The sequence below is a fragment of the Suncus etruscus genome, chromosome 16, assembly GCF_024139225.1.
Source record: "Suncus etruscus isolate mSunEtr1 chromosome 16, mSunEtr1.pri.cur, whole genome shotgun sequence".
Classification (NCBI taxonomy): Eukaryota; Metazoa; Chordata; class Mammalia; order Eulipotyphla; family Soricidae; genus Suncus; species Suncus etruscus.
The window spans coordinates 53,621,483-53,627,482 of record NC_064863.1 but is presented as its reverse complement, the minus strand read 5'-3'; positions in this window follow the sequence as shown (position 1 = coordinate 53,627,482).

Here is a 6,000-nt window from a genome sequence, read left to right as displayed (position 1 = left end):
CCTTCCAATTTTTATAAGCTATTATCATCAGATTTTCCTTCACAAAAAGTCTCATATATATTGGAAATATCAATGATCTATTGTCTTCAAACAATAATTTTTGGGGGGAATGTAGGAAAAACTTATTTTTTGATGCACTGCTGATGAACAAGAGTTTTTGGAAAATGGTTTGAGAATTTCTCAATCAAGAAAGAGACTGGAGAAAGAAGTCAGGAAGAAATAAAGGGAAGGGGGTCAGGAAAGAAAGTTGGGAGGAGGAGAGAGATAGAATGGAAAAAAAAGAAAAAGAAAGAAAGAAAGAAAGAAAGAAAGAAAGAAAGAAAGAAAGAAAGAAAGAAAGAAAGAAAGAAAGAAAGAAAGAAAGAAAGAGAGAAAGAAAGAAAGAAAGAAAGAGAGAAAGACAGAAAGAAATAAAGAAAGAAAGAAAGAAAGAAAGAGAGAAAGAAAGAAAGAAAGAGAGAGAAAGAAAAGAAAGAAGAGAAAGAATAAGAAAAAAGAATGAACAAAAATGAAAGATAAGTATAGAAAAGTATAAAATTGTTTATATACTCCAAGAACAAGAAAGTAACAATAATTTAAAAAGAGATAAGCATGCCTATGTTTTTCAGAACATTACTTAAAATAACCAAGATTTGGAAGCAGCCTAAGTATCTAATAATAGATAATTGGATAGATAAACTGGGTAATTATACATGATTGACTACTGCTCTATTATGGGAAAAGGTGAAATCTTGCTGTTTTTTTGTTTTTGTTTTTGTCTTTTAAACAAGAACTTCCAAGTGGTGCTCAAATTTCAAATTTACTCCCAAGAAAGCTTATCCCTGCCAGTGTATGCCTGACATTTACACATACTTACCTGGTAGTATATGTTGGTCCCACTCAGAGTTAAGATCCACATGCTGCAGCTATTTAAAGTATCTCTACAATTCTTGTGTCTTGTATTTTTTGTCTCTCAGTTTTATGTGCTCTCCAATTCTCTCATTTTGAGAAGTTCTAATACTTATTTATAAGCAAAATGAAGACCCTTGTCAACACATAATATTGATCCATACTAGCCAATTTTCTAAAGCTTTGAGCAATAAATCTAAATATTCTATATATCATATGATGTTTTTTAAGTCAGCAAAACTAAGACACTTCACTGGTTTATATCAGCCAAAAAAAAAGAAGAAGAAGAAGAAGAAGAAGAAGAAGAAGAAGAAGAAGAAGAAGAAGAAGAAGAAGAAGAAGAAGAAGAAGAAGAAGAAGAAGAAGAAGAAGAAGAAGAAAGAAAAAAGAAAGAAAGAATGAAAGAAAGAAAGAAAGAAAGAAAGAAAGAAAGAAAGAAAGAAAGAAATTGTGAAAAAAATTTAAAAGTATATAAATGTATTCTGTTTGTTATGTCATTTAAACTTTTGTCCTTACATGTATGGGAATAAAATTAATGATTTTAACTTTTGTCACTAATACAATTTTATTTTTATTATAAATTTTTAGTCAGTGTAGTAGCAAAATTATTAAAATGTTAAGTTACTAGAAAATTATTTTCTAATTTCTAGTTAAAGTAAGGATAAAATGCAGTTGGTGTAGCAAATAACAGCTGCAGTATGTTTTTATCCACCTATATGCTTAACTAAATTAAAGCGATAATAAAATAGGCAAAATAAAATCAAAGCAATAATAAATAAATTAATATATATACTCTGTATTGACTTTTATAAGCCATAAATAAAGATAATGGGGTATAGAGATAGTACAGGATCTAATGCCAACCCACTGCAATCCCTGGTACCGCATAACTTCCTATTACCATCAGATATAGTCTGTAGACTCCCAAACATCCTTATGGTAATTGTTTGGGGTAATGGCCAAAGTAAGTAAGCCCAGGTGTAGCGGGGCGCCAGAAGGTTCATTCTCTTATTTTCTCTTCAATAGTTTTAGGGCCACACGAGAGTATGACCAAGGCTTACTTGTTGCTCTGCACTCTTCTCTCTGTATTCCTGGCACAGTTTGTTGAAACAAACTTGGTTCTGAAAATGGAATCAGGACAAAATGTGTGCAAGGTCAGTGACTTACCTGCTTTATTCTCTTTAACCACACTTCATCTTTTTGTTTTAACACTGAAGCATTATTCCAATATACTATCAGAGCACTTTTTGAAACTCCTTCCTAAAAACAGTGGATAAAAAAATTGATATGCTGTAACATATGAGACATATTTATTTAAAACCATATTATAAATCATAATATAAAAGTTTTACTAAAATATGGTAGTATTTTTAAATATTTTATAACTCATGTAATAGACATATATTTTGATGTTGATTATATGTACACTGCAATAAATATATAACTTCATGAGACAAAATATAATATCAAAATTTATATTTGTGCTAATCTTGGGGGATATTGGGCAACATCCAGTGGTATTTAGAAGTTTCTCCTGGCTCTGCACTCAGAAATAGCTCCTGGCAGGTTTGCAGAATTATAGGGGATGCAGGCTAGCAAACCCAGTCAGTTCCCGGTCAGCCACATGCAAGGCTAACACTCTATCACTGTGCTATAGCTCCAGCTCTATTTCTATTTTTTGTATAATGTGCTATGTGGCTGTGAAAGAGGAGGATTGCCAATGTTACATATAGAAAACGACATTATAGAGTAACCTGCATTTGTTTCTGTGTTTTGAATAAGTCCTTCATGTATCTAATATAATAATAAAAGTGGCCAATAGAATAATGAAGAAATATGTAGCAATTAAATAAGATAAGCTACCGTGTTTATATAAAATTGAGCATAGGATAACATTTTTTTCTATTATATTCCAAATAATATAACTGGTAAAGTTGTGACTAAAGTATTTGTTTGTATTTTAACCTAAGAACAGTTGCAACAAGACACAGAAAAAAAAAATCAGATTTTTAAGCTTCAAAGAAATTCCAGTATGTAGTTTTCCGATAAACACTTAGATTACATATTCTAACATTACAGTGGATTTAATTAACTGACATTCAAGCAATGAAAATGCAATTGATCTATAATGTTAAGTTTTCATATATTTGTTAAGAAATATTATGTCAAAAATTTGAAATAATTCTTTTTTTTTGGTCTATTTTTGGGCTACACCAGGTGGTGCTCAAGGCTTGCTCTTCATCTGTGCTAAAGAATAAATCCATAGGAAAAAAACCTAGTCAGCTGCTTATAAGTGCAGTCTTGATTCTACCTCTCTAGTTCCTGAAAAACAAAGGCAAGTAGTCTATATGATTCTGAAATCTAAAATATTCATCCAGGCCAGGGAGATAATACAAATATGTTAGACACTTATCTTGTATGAAGCCAACCAACTCTCAAATTCTTGGCACCACCTATGACTCCAGTGTAATCCATGAGTGAACCCTGAGCTCAGAATAAGAAGTTCTGAGAACTACCAAAATGTGACCCATAAACACATAAAAAGGTACATTTAATTTTAGTTAGTTATTAACTTATAAAAATATACTGAATCATATGTGCAAAAATTAACTTGATAGAAACTTAAGTAAATTTTTTCTCATAGTTACTATGAAAATATCTGCTTATATTTCTTAACATATCTTCTTGCCAAAGGTTTAGATTCATTATATTATATTAATACTTTATATATTTTTAAATGCTTTTATATATGTTCTAGTGTTATGAACTGAAACTCTTCCAAAGAAAAGTCAAGTTATTTGAAAGAATAGTCATTTGGTTTTAAGATTATAGGACTAGAGAGGAAAATAACATTTGAAAGTTTTTAATTATATTTAATGTTTCATATGAGAGTATGTGTATATCACTTCTTCAAAACTAGAAAAATCTTCATTTCTATTTAAATTTTTTCATTTCATATTTTTACAATACAATTGAGGACAAATTGTACTTGTGTAACAAAATCAACTTCAACTTGTGATATCTAGATATATTTTAAGCAATAGATGGTAAATTTTCTTGATTACTGAAGTGTTTATTTGTAGCATTAAAGAATCATTTCTGTTAACAGAGAATGCAGAAGCAATAAATACGATAGTAAAAGTTCAGGATCTCTGGCAAAAGCATTAGGGTGTTTGCCTTGCATGTGCTAGTCTAGGATGGACTACAGTTCAATACCCTAGAGTTTCATATGGTCTCCCAAGCCATGAGCTATTTCTAAGCACATAGCCAAGAATAACCCCCTAGGATCTCCAGGTGTGGTCCAAAAAGCAAAACAAACAAACAAGCAAAAATACCCAAAAAAATTAGTGAAATGTCAGGTAATATATTAAAACTAAAATAACTCTTACAATAGAAATGACATAACTTGGGATAGGGCTATAGAGCTATGTAGTATACATAAGGACACAGGGAGCTTGCTGTCTAAGTGGCCAGCCAGGTTTGATCTTCAGCACCACATTGGCCTTTGAGCACACCAGGATACACCCCTGAACTTAGAACTAGGAGTAAACACTATGTACTGCTTAGATGTGGCCCCCAAACTAACAACAGCAAGAAGAAAACTCACAGAATTTAATAACATAATTGGTTTTCTTTATGTTTACTTTAATGAAAACAAAGGGTTGAATTAGAAGGTACTTAAACCCATTTTAAGTCTCAAGATCTTTGGTGAAAATTAAAGCATTAAAATTTATCTTTATATCTAAAATATACATACATATATTAGATATATATGTATCTCTCAATAAACCAATTAGAATCTATAAGGCCGGTTCTAGTCAAAGAAAATAAAATCAGTAATCTCTTGAACATACAATTCACTATAAACATTATACATTTGAAATCAAAGAATGCTCTCTTGAAAGTGTGGTTTATGCTATTTAGATATTTTATTTTATAAGTTTAGTTTGAATTAAATTTTCATAATATATTTTATGAAATGAGAGTACTTGGTATCATTAAAGCACTTGCTATGCAGGTATGATAGATTGGACTTCATTCCCTGACATTCAATGTGATTCACCAATCTTTTCAAGAGTGTTCCTGAGCACAGAGCAAGGAGTAAGCCCTGAGCACCACTCTGTGTGAACCTAAAACAAACCCAATCAAATCATTAGTGATGGAAATTTAGGAAAATTTTTATATTTCTCAGTGAGCATCATTCTGATCATGGATTATTTTAAGAATAGTCTATTAAATATATTATTTTATTCTACTGAAATATTAACAATTTTACCTTAGTTAGCAATGTTAAAAATGAATTATATGGGGCTGGAGCAGTCGCGCTAGAGGTAAAGTGTCTGCCTTGTGTACTAGCCTAGAATGGATTGTGATTTGATCCCCCGGTGCTTCACATGGTCCCCCCAAGCCAGGAGCTATTTCTGTGCACATAGCCAGGAGTAACCCCTGAGCGTCAATGGGTGTGCCCCCTAAAATGGATTAATTACCTAATTTTGCTAAATATTTTAAAATACCATGCCTAAAAAGTAAAAATATATAAAACTTTCTCCTTGATATTTAATAAGTGGGAAGTGCATATATTTACAAAAATATTACTAATATTACTACCTGTCAGTGAGTAAATATCTTCATGAGCATGTACCCCATCAAAGATGACATAATGATTAATAATAGAAAACACTAGATAAATGGAGATCATAAAAGCTGTCACAATTTTATTTCTTTGCCACTTACATTTTATCTTGCTTTATCTCTCAGTGTAGTTATATATTATTAATGCAGAAAACCATTATTTCATTCATGAATAATTTAGGAAATACAAAGTGGGTAATAAAAAGTTAATAAAAGCTAGAAAATGTATCTATCTTACAATTAATCTAAATTTTACAGATAACTCAGTAAAGGAACAATCATGCTACTATCCACAATATGTATGTACATGCATTTTCTAGGCTTCTTGGTATATTTGTAGGCTTAAATAAATTGGAGAAATCTCTGGCTTCACTACAGGGAAATTAGTATCTTACTTTTCTGCCCCAATTTGCCTTCATGTGAATATACATCTACATCTAACATATATGTATATATTAAGAAAGACTCTTTAAGGCAAGG